The following is an 18451-nucleotide window of genomic DNA, read 5'->3' on the forward strand; positions in this document are numbered from 1 at the left end:
CCACATGTAAGAGCAGCTTCCTAGGTACAGGACAGCATCTGGTGCCTACATTGCCACCTAGCACGCTACCACCAGGTCTTCCCGTTCTGAGCCATCCTCTACCCGGCAGCCAGAATGTTCAGAGACGGGATCCAGAGAGAACCTTCTCTGGGCCTGGCACTGTGCCTGCCTGAACTTATTTCATCTTTACTATTGCACACGGTTGGTATGTATTATTATAATGACTAGAGGCCAGATGCACGAAATTCATGCAAAAGTAGGTCTTCCTTCCCCCGGCTGCCGGCACCGGCTTTCCTCTGGCACCTGGGACCCGGGCTTCCCTCGCAGCCCTGGCTTCATCTGGAAGGTCGTCCGGTGTAATTAGCATATTATGCTTTTATTATTATAGAAGATCATTATGGTTGTTTCCCATTCTGCAAATTGGAAAACTGAGGCACAGAGGTCAGAGAGGAGCTGGGATCTGATCCAAGGAAGTCTGGGCTCCGGGCCCTGTCCTCTCAAACACCTTGCTACACTGCCTCGTGTAGAAGTCCGACCTCCCTGCTCAGTCGCCTTCGGAGGCTCCCCGTGGCCCTCAGGGCAAAGCCTACACTCCTCGCTCCAGCTCCTGACCAGCGGCCCAGGCTCACCTAGCACCACTCCCCTGACATTCCTTTGCAAGCTACTATCCACCATGCTGCAACCACTAACATCTCCACCAACAGTGAGTTCCTGCCCATGTGACGTGTGCTCCTAATCAGGAGACGGCAAATTGTTTCTGTAAAGGGCCAGACAGTACATATGTTTGGCTTTGTGGCTAGGTAGTCTCTGCTGCAATTACTTACCTCTGCCTTTGTAGCACAGAAGCAGCGCAAGCAATGCTTTAAATAAATGGGCTTGATTGTGTTCCGATAAAACTTTATTTACAAAGACAGGCAGCAGGCTACATTTGGCCTGCGTGTCAGAGTTTGCTGGCTCTTGTGCTAAATGATGACCAATGTTCTATTTGACTGCAATGTGCTTTGTGGCCTTTTGTAAAAACATTCTTTTCTCTCTGGTGTTTTACTCTGCCACCCTACCCAGTCCCTTGTATGCTATCTGGCAATTCACTCTTGTTTTATTGACTTTTTTTTTTTTGAGAGAGAGAGAGAGAGAGGAAGAGAGAGGGAGAGAGCGAGAAACATGAATGTGAGAGTGAAACATCAATCAGCTGCTTCCTGCACCCCCCTACAACTCAGCCCACAACCCAGGCATGTGCCCTGACCTGGAATTGAACCAGCATCCTTTCTGTGCACAGGATGACGCTCAAGCAACTTAGCCACTCCGGCCAGGGCCCAATTCACTCTTTTGGTCTGAAGTGAAACATTCCTTTCTCTGGGAACCCCTCCTTGGCTTTCTTCAGCCTGGGATCATGCTCGTCTCCTAGCTTCCGTCACGCACTAGACCCCGCCGACCACCACATGCCCTTGCTTGTCTCACCCAACACATTTGGGTCCCACCAAGGGCACAGGCCATGCCTTATTCATATCAGTGTGCTCAGCTATTCAGTCATATTTATTGGACAAAAGAAGGGACGCTGAAACACTCATCAGGAGACTCTGGCTCAGATGTACTCACACTTTAGTCACCCCTTTTCCACTGATATTTCAGGCACTGGGGCTTCACGCTGTTTCACAGCTCTTTTTAAAACTCGGGGCTGTGGCTCAGCTGGTTGAGCGTCATCCGGTGCACACAGGCTGCCAGTTCGATTCCCGGTCAGGGCACACACCCAGGTTGCAGGTTGGATCCCCAGTCAGAGTACTCGGGGTGCATCTGGGAGGCAACCGATCAATGTTTCTCTCCCTCTGCCTTCCTTTCCCTCTACAATCAAGAAAAATATTCAAAAATAAAAAATAAAGGAAACTTGGGGCTTCCAGAGAATGTTGATCTCTTCCACTTTTGCCAGGTAGCAAACTATGTTTTCTTTCTTCTTTCCCTCCTTTTTATTTTTTTAACTTTCTGTCCACTTTTTAAATGAAAGCTTCGCACTGCCCATAACCAAGGTGTCACTTTTTCCATGCTGCGCTGTTCCAAAGACTCAAGCACAGCACGTGTGTATGAATGGGCCTGGGTCTGCCTCCTGAGCGACCCGGAACACAGATCTAGAAGGAGAAGGTGTGTACACGCACGCTACTGGGTAAGCCCCGTCACGTTTCTACGGTACCTGTGATAAGGAGGCTCGTTATTCCTGCCACAAGTAACCCAGATCCCTTCCAAGGGTACAAACAAATGATCTAATTTCTCTTGAATTAAGAGTAGTGATCCAAACAAACAAACAAAAATAGGGCTCCCAGTTATATTAGAATTTCAGATAAACAACTTTTTTTTTAGTGTAAATATATCCCACCCAATGTTTGCACATCAGGTATGTGAGCCAGGATCTGGCGCATAGCAATAGCGCTGTTCCCACCACACGTCAGAAGCTGTGTCTGTTCTCCCACCAGCATCAGAGGGGGCCCTCTTCGAGGACTGCAACCAGATGGGATGGCATGCGGTCTTGCTGCCTGACAGGCTGTTTGCTCCCTCCCTCGGCAGCTCCCCCCTCGCTGAATTAACGTGCACAACTGCTCATGGCTGGGGATTCTCTAACATCTCCAGCCAGCAGGAAGGGCTCAATTACCATAATGGTGCAATCCAGGCCCTGGTGAAAGTGACGCAGATGGTAGGAGATTGCCTGAGACTCCAGCGAGAGGAGGAGAGAGAGAACATCCTGTTTTGTTTGTGTATGTGGTTGTGTTTTTGCATGTGTGGGTGGCTGTGTGTGTGTGCCTGTGTGACTGTGTGTTCTGTACTCAACAGTCAGTGGAGCTTGTAGAAAACAAAACAGAAAATCTCTCTGGACTCTGTTTTACCATCCAAGCAGCTCTTGGGAAGAAATCCTGTCTGTTGAGTCTCCACATCCACTGGCTCCTTCCCAAACCCTGAGGAACAGAACGAGGACGGGTGCCGTGGCCAGGCGAGCCCTGGACAGAGCGCTCACATGCCCTGATAAAAGGCCGACATCAGACAGGGAGACCTGGCAGGGCAGCGGAGGCCAGCACTGTGTCAGCGAAGGCTCCCGCTCTCCTTGCGTCTTCAGCCCTTGCGACACTCCATTCAAATCCAATTCGCTCTCAGGGGAGGAGAATCATAGCGTGTTCCACCTTCGGGGGGACTCTGCAGATCATCTCATCTAATGTGTTTTTCTGATCTAGATACAGTGGCTCAGAAAGACTGGCGGGCTGGTCCAGGGTAACAGAGCAACTCTGTGAGGAAACCACTCTTCCTCCTTTTAATCCTCAAAAATTGTCCCTGGAGATGGGTGTCCATTCAGGGATGAGCATGGAGGAGTGAGAACTTGAACAGGAATCCATCTGAATCCTGGCACTTCTGACTTTCCCAGGTCACACAGGAACTATACGTGCCAAGATTTCATCCCAAACATCCTTTTCAGCAGCCCTGCTCCCATCACGTGCTCATGCGTTGTTTGTGTGTATGTCTGTGTGTGTTCTCTGAGGGGAATGAAACCTTACACGGGACGCATTGTTGACTCCTGGCTTTTGAGTAAGTGAAGGGACTTAAGAAACAAATCCTGCACTTAATACAGGGCTAAGGGCTTGATTTACATGGCCATTGGTTTTCATAACAAAGGAGGTTTGCATTTCCACTACTTGTAAATGCTTCCAACTTCTGGCTAATTAGCTAGCAAACCTAGCTGGGCAGGAGGAAAAACGGCCACAAAAATGTGAAGCAATCAAAATAAAACTAGGATTTATTTTTCACTCTATTGTTACTTCCCTATTTGAACTTGCATAAATTAGTCCCTTTCTTGAAGCCTCGATTTCTCCATCTGCAAAACGAGGACACATAAGATAGATTTTCGAAGGTTTAATTAAGTTTAATAAACATTCGCTCCAAATCACGCGGCTGCCTAACTGCTGAGAAAGGAGATGAAAAGTCCCAGTCGCTGACTTCAAAGGACTCATGGTTTCATGGTGAAGACAAACACAATTACAATTAATATGGTTCAAGTGCTATGAAGTAATAACACACACGGGGCTGTGAGGATACACAGGAAGTGGCCCTTCCAGCTCTAAGAATGTTGACGATGTCTTAGGAATCTTAAGCTGTAACTAAACATTCCATATTTGAATAAGGTACTTGGGGCCATGTAGATAGAATGTCACCAAGCCCGTGACTTAAATTCCATACTCTACACTTACAATAATTGCATATCCCACACTAAAAATTATACTCAGGCGTTGACACCAAGTCTGTTGTTTTTGATATTAAGATGGTTCTGGTTGGTATGATCAGAATGATGGCCTGAAGCCCTCACTCAAAGCTTAATGGGTTTTATTAGCCACATAATATCAATCTTACGGTTGCCCAACCCATTGTAATTGAGGTGAAAGGCCTTCTAGAGACAAAGTTATCATTACCTTGTTACCTCTGACTCCCATTTAGCACCTAACACAGTACCTAGCAGATAACATACGTCAGTCAGTATTTTTTGAATTGAATTAAAAGTTCACAGGAATGTTGAATGAAATAAACCAATATATAAATGATTACAAGCAAAGGAAATATGTGTGTTGTGTGTGTGTGCGCGCTCCTCTTCTTCCCCCAAATTACTTGCATCTCCCATGTCAGTGAACATCACCCCCATCACTGGACCTTAAGACACTGGACATCAATTTGGTGCCTCCAGCCAATAATGGAGCACCAACCTGGGCTCCTTCCTCTTCTCATCGCATGTCTTAAAACCAACCTCTCCTGTCCGGTCCCACGTTGTCTCCCCCGCACAGGTCAGTAATGCCTCTTCCTTAGGCAACTTGTCTCCGGGCTTTCTAAAAAACGCTTATTCCACCCCCTTGCTCAGACTCTTAGGAAGTTCCACCATCATCTGGGTAATACCTCTGACTCTTTAACCCAACTTTCAAAGCCCTTTGCTTTTCATCCTGGGGCTCATCTCCTGTCTTCTCCCCACTGCGCTCACTCTGTGATCCAGCACATACCATCTTCTTACAGTGATGCATTGTTCCATACCAAGCCTTTAATCAGAATGCGCCTCCGTCTACAATGCCCGTTCTCCACTTATTGCTCCTTGCTGAACTCCGGGAAACTTCTTGTCCACCAGGACCCAGCCACACTGGGGAGATTTTATCTCTCCCTCCACTCATTCCATTTTTGCAAATTGCACATTTCCTTGCAATTTGCTTGTGGATGGGTCCTTTTGGCTTATCATGCTGTGAACTCTTTCAGGCCAAGGTGATATGTTGGTTTATCTCCATGTCCCCAGCTCCAGGCAAGAGTCAACACATAGTAGGGTCCCCTGAATTCCAGAAACATGTAATAGGAGCTCTGCCAGGGACTAAACTTGGAGACTTGCTATCGTTTTCCTCTTCTAGCAAAAGTGATGACAGAAAAGCAATTGGTAACCATAAAAAGAATGAATTTCCATGAAGCCACTGGAAAGGGGTTTAGGGTGGGGTATAGAGATGGAATCCCTTTTGAAGATACTTGAGATTACTTCTCTGGAGAGTGGGTTGATAGTTTTTTTCCAAGGAAGTGTTTGAAGGTCTAAAATAACAAACTCCTAGGGCCCTAGAGGGAGGGAAAGTGGTTGACATCCTAGCTGTGTAGGGAAACTAATTCCTAAGCCCATGCTGCCCACATGTTTGATGGGTCAGGAGGAGCTGCGGTTGAGGAACACAGCAAGGATTGAAAAGAACATCACTGCAGTGCTTCTGCAGAGGCAGACAGAGTGGTTCCTAGGCCAGCCTAGACCTCTGGGATAGGGCCTATCTGGGCCATTACCATTCAGTCATCAGCAAGCTTTGTAGCAGTGGCTGCAGGAGATGCTGATCACTCGTTGCCCTTGTTGCTATAGGAGCTGGAGAACAGGAGCTGGAGGCCCACCACCCCCATTTCCCGGACAGTGAGGAGATGAACTGGTCATCTTGCGACACACTGATGACTGTGTAATTGAGCAGCATGGCGAGAACACATTTGAGGAGCGAAGTAGGTGATGTTCATTGCCTTACATTTGCTTATTCCCAAACAGAGCAGAAAGGTAGGAGTGGTGACTTTAAAACATAACCCTAAATATCTTTGACATTTTTCTCCTCATGAGGTAGGATCTAAGGTCCCTCCCCTTGAGTCTGGGCTCTACGATTGCTGGACCAAATAAGAGTGATGCCATTTCCGTGTCTGGGTCCAGACCTTAAGATACTGGCAGCTTCCACATGTCTCTAGGGATGCTTGCTCTTTGAACTCAAGCACCCTGCTGTGAGGAAGTCCAGGCCACATGGAGAGGACACATGGACATAGTCCAGCCAACAGACCAGCCAAGGTCCTAGCCAACAGCCAGGTCATCTGCTGGGCATGTGAACGGGGAAGCCTTTGTGATGGCTCCAGCCATGGCCACCAGCTGGCTGCAACCACATAAGAGAGCTGAGTAAGACCGGCCCGGCTCAGTCCACTCAGTCTCCAGCATGATTAGAGAGGATACAGTAATCATTGCTGTTGTAATGGATTTGGGATTTGGGGGATTACAGAGCAGCAAATAACTGGAACAGCAGATAATCTGCCTCTGAACAATCCTGAAAGATTGCTTGGAGGGGTAGCCACTGAGGAGCAGCTGGGCAAAGGGAAGGAAGAACCTCAAGCTCATGCACATCCCATGGTAGGATCTAAGGTCCCTCCTGTTGAGGGGCTGAAGGGCTCTGAAGTGCTTAAGTGCGTACTCATTGCCACAGGTCCCTGTCATTTCAGATCTAGAAGAGTCCCGAAAGACGATACTGGCCTCACAACTTCGCAGGCCAGAGGCTCAAAGAGGAGAAGGGACTTGTCCGGGTTTACACCATAAGAATCTGGCAGAAACAAACCAAGATTTTCATATCAACTAACATTCACGGCATGAGGTCGCCTGTCTTTGGATCTGGGTTTAAGCCACAAAAATGCTGTGTTGTTGGACAGGAAACACACATACCAATATGTACTGAGAGTGTGCTAAGCACTTTCAAATATATTATCTCATGAAATCCTGCCAACAGCCTTAATGTCACAGAACCTGCTGGTACCATTCCCATTTTGCAGATGTGGAAACTGAGGTTCGGAGGGCAAACAAGACTGTTCAAAGTCACCCAGTTCAAAAGTGGGAGAACAAGAACTTGAATTCGGGTCATTAGATTCTGAGGCCCATTCTCTCAGCCACTCCCATCATGAGCTGTATTCTCACCAAACAGAGGACATTAGTAAGAGTGTTTAATCGCACCTATTAGCTCCTATAAGCCTCCCAACAACCTGCACAGCAGCAACTCTTAGTGTCCAAGGTACCCCTCACAGATGAGCAAGTGTAGGGTCAGAGAAAAGAGGATCTGGGCCCAGGGCCCCCAGAGACAATACAGTAGAGCAAAATCTCTAACTCCAAGCCCAAGCTTTATCCCCTGGCCCCCCATTTTCAGCCTCTAAGTTAGACCCCCCCCCCTCCCCATTCGTAAGGCCATGCACTGAAGGAATACTAACTGGCAGGGACCCATTTCCTATATGAGAAATTGTGCAGCTTAATCTATGGCTCTATAAATCACATAAACGACACCTAATTTCCCCTGTCAGGATGAACTTGGCTTTTCCAGCCATTCTCCGCTGAATGATGAGAGCCTGACAGGACAGCTTGTTAATCTGGGTGACAGGGGGAAGACATTTAGAGCCAGCCAGACCCCCCCTCTTGCCACACTTACCTCGGCTAATGAAAAAATATTAGAGAAATAAATACACAGCCCGCTGAGACACTCGTGCGCGGGGCTCTGTCAGCTGTCTGTTCCGCAAGATGTACAGACACAAGATGATAGGGTTATACTATCCTCGGGCAGGGAGCTATTTTTCTTGTCAGTTCGCCCCGTATTTCGGCTCTCATCCATCTCATGTGGAAGATGAAGTGCTAGGTTTTAATGCGCTAACAATAACAGTGAGGGTGTTTGAGCGTATATATGCCAGGCACAGAGCTCAATGTTCGCCATGAAGAGAGTCGGTTCATTTCCACCACAGCACCATGAATTGCTCCTTTACCCCCTCTCTCTTCCATCACACACAGGGTGAGACTGTGGCCCCGGCAAGTATGCGGTCCTTTCCTGGGTCACACAGCCATTATTTGGCAGAGCAAAATTCAAACTCACTTTCTTCGAATTCCAAAGCCTAGAAGCTTCACCACGAGCTAGTGTAATCCTCATAGAAAGCCTGCAAACCAGGTTGTGTTGCCTCCATGCAAGCTTGGAAAAGTGAAGATTTTAAAAAGTTTGGGGCTCCTGTGAGCAGCTGACTTGCACTACGACAGGAACGTAGGATGGCTCGGAGTTAGGATCCAAACACAAGTCTGAGTCCAAAGGCTAGATCCTCCTCTCTGCCCCGTCCTTTTCCTACAAGCTGAGCACAGATGGGTGTTGAGGTGCAGCACACATTCTCAGGAGGAGACAGGTGAGCAGGTAACCTTGTTCTGGTCATTCCCAAGTCCCTCTTCTCCAGAACATTCCAAAGTGTGTCTCCAGGGACATGACTTCAAGGGGATATTAACTGATTTGAGTTAAAAAACAACAACTGGGGGATGGGGTGAGGAAGATTATCTGTGGTCAAATAAACTTGAAAAAGACCAGATCAAACAAAACCAAATAGAACACTCAGAGTCAGTCACATGCCAATAGTCACCAGGAAGCCCAGGAAGGTAATGTCTAAATCATGGCATTTCCCAAATATGTTGTCCTTGGAATCCCTCTCCCACCCCCCACCCCTACCACGCACACGGCATCTGGGGATCTGGCATCTGTGGCGCCTTCTCCATGCTGTGTGAGTCCAGGTTCTGGATTGGACACAGAATCCTCTGCCAGCTGGGAGCCACCCGGGAAAGAGAGCTCCTCCCCCAAGTCTGTCTGTAACTGCGATGCTGGCCCGAAGCTGGGACTTGGTTATCTCACCTATAAAATTAGGGTGTTGAATGCTCTTATGTCTGAGGCCCTGACCTCTGGTAACACCATGTGTGCAAAAAGTACATAGATCTCCTCCCACGGATGCGCCCTATCTGCTGCAGGATCCTCCCCAGGCAGCCTGCTCAGGTGCCTGCTCTGACTTCCGGGCCAGACCCTGGGCCGCCCTGATGACCTGGGCCCACAGTGATGGGCCCATCTGGCCACAGCCGCCTGCCGCTTCTCACTGGATGCCTTTATGCTAATGTTAAGCCCTCCAAATCTCAGGCCTCTGCTTCTCCCTCCAGCATCACCTCTTGCCAATACCCTTTTCCTACTCTGTTCTCCAGCTACACTGTCTCACTTTTAGCCTTTTACATGCTCTTTCCTCTCCTTGGAACACTCTCCCCCTCCCAATAATTTCCCCAATGACTAATGCATCAACTCTCAGCTGGGAGGTCACCTCCCACAGATGGCCTTCCTTAGCCCTCTAAAACTGGGGCAGCCTAGCTGGGGTGGCTCAATGGTTGAGCATTGACCTGCGCACCATAAGATCACAGTTCGATTCCCTGTCAGATCACATGTCTGGGTTGTGGGTTTGATCCCCACCTAGTAGGGGGATCAAATGGTTCTCTCTCATCATTGATGTTTCTCTCTTTCTCTCTCTCTCCATCCTTCTCTGAAATAAATAAAAACATATATTTAAAGCTGGAGTAGACCCCTTCCTTTATAACACATCTCCTGCACTTTTCATGATAATAAGCCTTATTTTACTACATTCAATTTTATTGTCCATTTCACTGTTCCTCTGTCTCTCATAACAGACTGTGTGAGTACAAATTGAGGTTGGGGCCGTATGCTTTGTTGACTATTGAATCCCTAGTGCCTGACATAGAGTAGGGGCCCTGAAATTGATTAACCAATCGGTCTGTCATAAGTTAAGTAATGTTAAGAACCTTGATTCTGTTGCGTCTTTCTCTGCTCCTTCACCCGATGATGACCTTAGCACAGAGGATTTCACCTCTGCCTGAGCCTGAGGATAATTTTGTGTGCTCTTGACCGCTGCGTGCTCCTACCAGTTGCTAACTTCACTCCCGAGAGCAAGCGGTCCAGGAGACCTAAGAGACAACGCTCATGACTTTAAAATCTTCAACATCCTCCAGTAAAATATGGAAGGTTTTTAAGCTTTTCCTACAAAGCATCCCAAAAGTCAGCAGAGACAAATGCAACAGCTCTGTGAAGTGTCTTTCTTAAATATCCATGCAAATTGCATATGCCACTCCACAACAGACGTGGGTTGGTTTTAATATTAAAATAATACATTTCCCCCAAAATGCTTCTCATAATGTGATTCCCTTGACCTCTTGCCTCATTAATGATGTGAAGCACTTGTTAGAAATTCAGATTCCCAGGCCAAACTCAGACCTACTGAGCTGGAATCTAGGACAGTGATTCTTATGTACCATTATTTTAAGAATCTGTGATCTCTCTATGCGGTGCCTTTGGGTATATCTTAGCATATCACAGTGTATCTCCCTGGATTAGGGGGACTCCAGTTTAACAATAAAAAAAAGAACTACAGGATTTTAATAGCTAGCTTCCGAGTATCAGATATAAGAGACAGTTTGGTGGTGATATTTGAGCTAAATAACCTTGCTTTGGTCAAGGGTAGTGAGACCAAAATTAAGTACTTGGCTCAAACTGGACCCATCAGATTTTCTTTCCTGGAAATTTATTTATTTTAAATATATTTTTATTGATTTCTGAGAATGAGGGAGAGGGAGAGAGAAATAGAAACATCAACAATGAGAGAGAATCATTGATTGGCTGTCTACTATATGCCCCACTCTGGGGATCGAGCCTGAACCCGGACATGTGCCCGGACTGGGACTTGAACCATGCCTTCTTGGTTCACAGGTTGACGCTCAACCACTGAGCCACGCCGGCCGGGCTTTTTGGAAATTTAGATTCACAGGTTCGTGGGCATCTCTGAGGGCTTCAACTGGTATGACATACAAAGCTGGACTTGGCTAGGTGGGCTTCTCATTCTGAGCTATTGACATGGAGACCAGAACAGAAGCGAGAGGGAGAAAAAAAGAGAAGGGGAGATAATGAGGAGGGAGGGGAGAGGGAGAGAGAGACTTTAAGTGCAGTGAGAAGCAGAGATGACAGGCTCCAGGTTACTGTTCAGAGTGGTTCCCTGCCTGCCGGTAGTTCAGCTGTACTCTCTGCCTTCGAGTTACATGAGAAATCACTCCATCATTATAATAATTTCTCCTTTTTTTTTTTTTTTTTTTGCTTAGAAAGTTTCAGTCCGTTTCTGTTTTTCACCACTAAAAAGCTTTGACTAATACAAGTATAAACATTCTGCTTCTTAGCCTGGCGCACAGAGCTCTTCGGGCAGTGGTGCCAAACAATCTCTCCAGCTCATAGCCCAGCACCACAGGCTACCCCAGTCCTACATACCAGCTACATTGAACCACTCGGCATGGACCAGACGGGAAACAAACTTCATGCCACTGTGTGTTTGCGTGTGGTTTCCCTTGGCTTAGAATGCCCTTCCTGCATTCTGCCTTTGATCACATCATACTCATCCTTTAAGACCCTATATGCCACACACTGGGGATCGAGACTGAAACCCATATTCTTTAAGACTACAACTGCGATCGTTTTTGGAAACCCTTTTCGGACTTCCAAGCAGAACTGAAGGCCCCCCATTGCACCTTGGGCAACACATCTGTTAAGTGGACTACAATATGTTATTGAATTATTTATTTGGAAGTTCCTTCTTACCACTGGACATGGAGTGCTTTGCCTTATTGTATCATAAGGTCCTTGCACAAGGCCTAACCCAAAGTAGGTACTCCAGAAATGTTTGTTACATGAATAAGCGGTAAACTCTGAAAGATCAGACTGGGAGCTCTCTGGAAGTCCCATCTATGCTATCCTAGTAGACCTGCTCAGTCATCAGAGCAAGAGCTTGTGCTTACATTGTTCCAAACTATCTCCAGACCATTTGTCCTGCCTGTCACTGAACTGATAGCAATTATGAAAATGATGAATAGCAGACCAATTATGAGCAATAGGAAACATCAGTTATAACTCCAGGGAGAAGACGCAGCCATATCAGTAGCCTCATCCATCTCACTGTGAGTCATCTTCCCAAGGAATCTTGCCCTGTGACCTTGAACTGCCAAGGGCTTCTTAGTCTTGTACAAATCCAAGTCCTTTGGAGGATGGCTCCTCCTCTCAGAGCCTGTCTTCTGCAAGGCGCCCTTCCTGGCCCTCTCAGTCCTGGGAGGGGAAACCTGGATGGAACTCACACACTTTTCTCAAAGAAAGCCTTTAGCCAAGGATCCCAGCCCCACCCAACAGACAAGACCTGTCTTTTAAGGCCTGTTGTCCTTTAAGAGATAGCAACTCCTCTCGGCTGCGGTCGGAACATCTGGAGGTGAGAGGCGGGTGGGAAGGTTTCAAGTGGAGGCTCTGTCCAAGATTGTGGAGCTTATGTTGCTAAATGCTAGCTTAAGTTAGTGGGGAGTTCCTGAAAGAAGGACTGCACAATTTCCCTTCTGTGGCCACTGGTGACCTCATTTTCCAGTACACCAAATTTTCCCTCAGGAGGCATCAGAGGGAGGCGGTCTCTCCAGCCCGTGGGAGGTGGCAGGGAAAGAAAGGTCAGAGGACAGGAGGGGACATGCTTAGTCTAGACCAGACTGAGCTTATCTCGGCCTCTGAAACGGAAGCCTTCAATATTGGGTTGAGGAGTTTGTGAAAAGGGAGATTTCCATTTCGAGGCTCACTTAGCCACACTTCCATCATGGCATGTTGGGCGCAATAAGTCCAGATCCCTTAACCCAGCCAAGGAGGCCACACAGGCTGGAGGGAGGGCACAGTAGAGAGGTCCAGAGTGTGGTCTTTTGAACCACATCCCTAGATTCCAATCTTAGTGCTATAACTAAGCAAACTGATGGAAGTGACTTCAACTCTCTCTCACACATTCCATGTGTGTCGAATGGGGAAATATGAATACCCACATCAATACAAATGTTCTAAGGATCATTTATAAAGTGTCTAAAATAATGCCAGGTCTGTATATGTATCCACACATATGCATATACATGATAATTAAATGACTATTGGCTAATCCCTGAACTTGGGTATTCTCTAGATGAACACAATCTGAGTTCTTTTTAATAACTATTTATAAAGGTCATTCTAGACACATCTATGCTCATAATTATTTTTAGTATTTTTAATATTTTTCCAATGGGAAAAAACCATATCCTTAAAACCAACTGTCAGAAGCAAGTTTCTTTGTTTTGGGGTAAATATGCCTTTCTTAGTTTCTGTGAACTGACCACCCTTTTTGTTTAAGCAGTGGATGCCTGAGGGCAAGGCAATTACTATTTATTGTTCACCTACCCTGCTTTAATCAGAAGCAAGAGCAGGAGCGGAAGAGAAAAGGAGGAAAAAAAGAGAAGGAGAGGGGAGATGAAAAGAGGGAGGAAGAGGAAACAAATTGCAGCTAATAGTGATCAAGTTTTTAATCATACCAGGCATTGCGAAGTGCTCTTCACACAGAGTCTATTTAACCTACCAGAAACTTTATGCTATCCTCATTGGGGCCCTGAGTAATTAAGTTATCTATATATATAAAAGCCTAAGATACCAAACGACCCAACAACTGATCTACCAGTCGATATGATGTGCACTGACCACCAGGGGGCAGACGCTCAATGCAGGAGCTGCCCCCTGATGGTCAGTGTGCTCCCACAGCAGGAGTGCTGCTCAGCTGACCCATCTGTCCCAGCGGCCCACCAGTCCAGTGGCAGCCACTCACTTCCTTATCTAATATAAGGAAGGCTATTCTAAAAGTGAAGGAACCAGGAAGCTTAGGAGTCGCTGAACAAGCTGTTACTGAGACTGTTCAAACACAGGCCCCATAACCCTTGAACGTGTGGTAGAAAGAATCAAGAAAAAGATGACAGTTTGACTAGATGCCTGTATAATGCCTGCATTCCTGAGTCTACCTGGTCTTTCTTCTTCATAGGCACTGTTGTCATCATTAATGAAAATAATAAGATGTGGAGGAGGAGACAGACATTAATTAAGCAATTATACAATATAAAAGCATATTAGAAACTATAATGACTGCTATGGAAGAAAGATAAAAAGATTCAAGAAAGTAAACAAGCACACAGGGGGGTCTTATCAAATCTGGAAGCCTCAGTAATTTGGTAGATGCGCAGCAACTAACTCCGTGGACAGAAGTGAGTGGAGGGGGGAAGCACATTCCAACAGAGGGAATAGCATGTGCAAAGGCTCTTGGGAACGATGGAAGTCATTATTTTCGGAGACTGGAAGATCACTGTGACTAGAGCGCACAAAGCCAGGAGGGTAGGGGAACAAGGTGAGTTTTAAGGAGTCTTGTCGGTCATTGTAGACACCTTGGTCCTGATGCTAAGAGCAATGGGAAGTCAGTTAAGGATTTTAATCAGGAAAGTGATGTGAACAAGTTTTAGTTTGGAAAATATCACTCTGGCTACAAGGAAGAGACTGGATTAGATGGGCAAGGTTCATTGTTAGCCAGTCAGGAGGCACCTGCAATAGTCCAGGTAAGACTTGAACCAGACTGGGTAAAGGTGACCATATTGGAGAAATTCTTAAGAAATCTACAGGATTTGTTAATGGGTTGTCATGCTTGGGTTTAGGTGCAGACAGGGAGAAATGAGGGATATCAAAGATGTCTTATTGTTTTCAGAATTATAAGAACTGAGAAAGAAAACACTATCAAAAGATAAAGTCATTTATGACAGATGAGGAAAAGCCATTACATTTCCATTGAGTGAGGGAACCAACCGTGGAATGAATGAGGGCGAGTCAGTGCAGAGAGCAGGAAACAGTCGGCTTTTCCAAAAGCTGTGGCCATTATGTGAAGGCATGAAGACAGTAGATGGGGAAGGCAATACATTGCAGTGATAGTGTTAATAGTTCACATTAGCTCAGCTAGTTGTGGCTCAGTGGTTGAATGTTGACCTATGAACCAGGAGGTCAATGTTCAATTCCCTGTCAGGGCATATGCACACGTTTCAGGCTTGATCCCCAGTGGCTGGCATGCATGGGGGCAGCCAATCAATGATTCTCTCTCATCATTGATGTTTCTCTCTCTCTCTCTCCCCTTTCCTCTCTGAAATCAATAAAAAACATATTTAAGAAACATAGTACACATTAGACCTCCATTTATTACACTTCATTTTCAAAGATGTAGCTAGTTGAGAGTGTAGCAAAGTGAGAAGAAGCTCAGGTGTCCAAGTCATACCCTGGCTCTACCAGTTACGAACTGTAGGACCTTGGGCATAGCGATCTAACATCTCGGTGCCTCGCTTTTCCAAATGGGAAAAGAAAGATAATGACAGAACCCACCACGTGGGGTTGATGAGAGGATTCAGTGAGCTACGTGCATAAAGGGCTTGACTGGAGCTCCTGGCACCACCAATGTGCTCGGTAAATGGCTGTTATTTTTAAAAGCACATGGGAAAGACATCCTGCCGTCCTCTTCTTTATTACATTTGCTAACTGAATTCCATGTCCCATGCGGTGGGAAAACAACAACCACAACAACCAAAAAAAACAAAACACCCATAAATGCTCTAATCTCTGACAGGCAAAAATGTTTGCCTTTGCTAAGTCTGAACGTCTTGTCTATCTTATTGAATCTGGTAGTCTTCTGGTCTCACGAGATTGCTACGTTTTCCAGTTCTGCAAGTAGGCAAGCCAAGCGTTAAGTTCCTCTGTTGTAATTGACCGTGAGCATGTTGAGTAATGTGTGGGTTACTTCCCCCTCTTCCCTTTGACCTCCCCTCTTGCCCAGGATTGCCTGACAGTCTGGTTCCTGACCAGGTCACCTCCTCAGATGAAGAGCAAGTGGCCCACAACAGCAGAGGAGAATTTCGCCAGATAATAAGAAGGACTTGACTTTCTTTATCCCTAAGCAAGGAACTGCCTGAAGGAATTCCAGAAGGAGGACACCGAGACATGTATGAACCCTGAATTTGGGGTCGTGGTTCTCCAGCTCAGGGTGCATCACACTCACCTGGGATCCCTGTGATGATGGGGACTCCAGACTCACCTCCTAGAGAAACAGAATCAGGAAGAGGAAGCCAAGAATCTGTTCCCATCCATGAGATTCTGATGGGCTTGGAGACACTCTGAGATCCATGTTTCCACACCCGGCTGGGAACCTCCCCACTCCCTTCACTTTCTAATATACTCTATCATTCACTATTCCGATGGTTTATGTCTCCCACACATACTCTGGTCCAAATTAAGTGTCCAGACGATAGAAATATATGTCCGTTTTGCTCCTAAATGGCCAGAACAGCACCTGGCCCCTAGGAGACCCTCTGTAATTATTTGTTACAAGTGGACACCCCAACTAACTGGCCCCTGTACGTATTTTCATGTTTCAAAACATGTGAGTCAACAACATTTAGAAAAATGTGCTGATGCCATGTATCTTTTTTTCCCCCCAGTAAAAAGAATTTACAAGAATGTATAATGCTGTAAAAACTTTCTGGCGATGGAGATCCAAAGACCCTTTAAAATCAGAGATCTGAAGACCCCAAAGGAGTAACCTTTGCCATAAAGCAACCCTGGTCCCTGGAATTCACCCTTCCACTGTCGCTGTGGTTACCAGCCTAAAACTCACTTCTGCTTATGTCTTTCCCTTGACTCCAAATCTTGAAGGACTCCTTATAGCACAGCACCCAAACCCCTCAGCACAGCATTCAGACTTGCCCACAACTCAGCCTCCTGCTTACCACTCCTCCAGTTTCAGCTCTCCCAAATCTTTCAGACCTATCACAAGAGTGAGAAACGCATAAGCTTTACACACTGACATCTGGGTCTGAATTCGGACCCCACAGGTCAGAAGCTATGTGACCTCAGATAAATTATGTATCTCTTTAAAGCCTTCAGTTTTTGCTTTTGAACTGGGGAAACGGGCACAACTGTGCATACTTCAAATGTGTGGTAGCAGGACAGAGTGAGGGGACATATATTAATATGCATAAAGCACTTTACAAAGCTAGGGCTATCGTTGGCACTCAGTAGCAGTTGGGTTTTTGTATCATTTCACTCATAAAAACAAAAAACACCTCAAATGCAGACAATAGAATGGTTACTAGAGGGCAAGGGTGGTGGGGGTAGAGTGAAGAGAGTACAGGGGGTCAAATACAAGGTGATGGAAGGAGACGAGACCTCAGGTGGTGAGCACGCAATAGAGTGTACAGGTTTTGTGCTATAAAGTTATACACCTGACATTTACACAATGCTATTAACCAACGTTACCCCAATATATTTGATAATAAAAAAATTTTAAATAATTGCTGGGTTTTAGTCTTCTCTATGGTTGACACATAGTGTTTGGCATGCTTTCTTTCCCCTTCCTGTCTAATACTCTTTAGACCAAGGTTTGTCAAGCATTTTTGTCAAGGACGTCCCAGGGGTGGGGAACCTTTTTTCTGCCAAGGGCCATTTGGATATTTATAACCTCATTTGCAGCCATACAGAATTATCAACTTAAAAATTAGCCTGCTATATTTGGTCAGACACTTAATTACTCATCCCTAATGCCTTGGCAGGGCTGGACCAAAGGATTTGGTGGGCCTTATACGGCCCGCAGGCCTGATGTTCCCCATCCCTGACTTAGTGAGCACTTCGGGCTCTGTGCATCCCACCATCACAGGAAAGCGGCCATGGATGACATACAAAGAGGTGAGAGTGGCCATGTGTGGACATTTTCTTTATGAAAACAGATGGATTTTACAGGTGGAGGGCTCCTTTTCCAACTCTGGCCTAGACTAGCCCTGGAGTTTTACAGACCTGGGTGCAAGCTCCTCTGAGCCTCAGTCTCCCCATCTATTACACAGGGATAGTCGGACTTCCCTCCTAAGTTGCTCAATGACGAAATGAGATAAAGCAGTGAAGCCCTGGGCGCAGTTTTCGCAGATGATTTGTATCTGACGGATAGTATTATTTCAGCAGCAGCCGACTTGCCTCGAGCTATTCCGCTCTCTGTCCACATCCACCTGCCCCGCCCCAAGAATCCTGTCCAGATCCTCCCTTTCAGAGTTTCCTTCTCCCTCTTTTCTAACACTGTTGGAATGCCTGTTGTGTTATTTGAAAATAAACGGTGTGTTAATACAGCAGATGCAAGTAATTAAAGTTACTCCTGTGGCTCTTCTGCCTCCTCTGCCCCACCACGGGCTCCTTGAAGGCAGGATCGATGCCTTCCTCCCTCTGTATCACATCTCCTAGCCTGGTCCCCGGCACGCACCGCGCGCCCCATGCACGGTAACAGTAACGGCGGTGATGGCAAGGGTGATTGTGATAGCCATAGTGGCAGTGGTGGTAATAATAACGGGGTGGTTGTTGGGGGGCACGATTTTGGCTGTTCATTTCTCTTCAAAGAGCAATCGCTTGGAATTCTC

The 18451-nt window shown here is 46.4% G+C and overlaps 1 protein-coding gene across 2 annotated transcripts in view; it reads right to left on the reverse strand.

Annotated features, from left to right (window-relative positions):
* The window catches only part of ASTN2 (astrotactin 2), a 746156-nt gene that overhangs the window by 143587 nt on the left and 584118 nt on the right, over positions 1 to 18451 (reverse strand). The window lies entirely within an intron of this gene.

This window comes from Myotis myotis, unplaced genomic scaffold (assembly GCF_014108235.1).
Source record: "Myotis myotis isolate mMyoMyo1 unplaced genomic scaffold, mMyoMyo1.p scaffold_m19_p_12, whole genome shotgun sequence".
Classification (NCBI taxonomy): Eukaryota; Metazoa; Chordata; class Mammalia; order Chiroptera; family Vespertilionidae; genus Myotis; species Myotis myotis.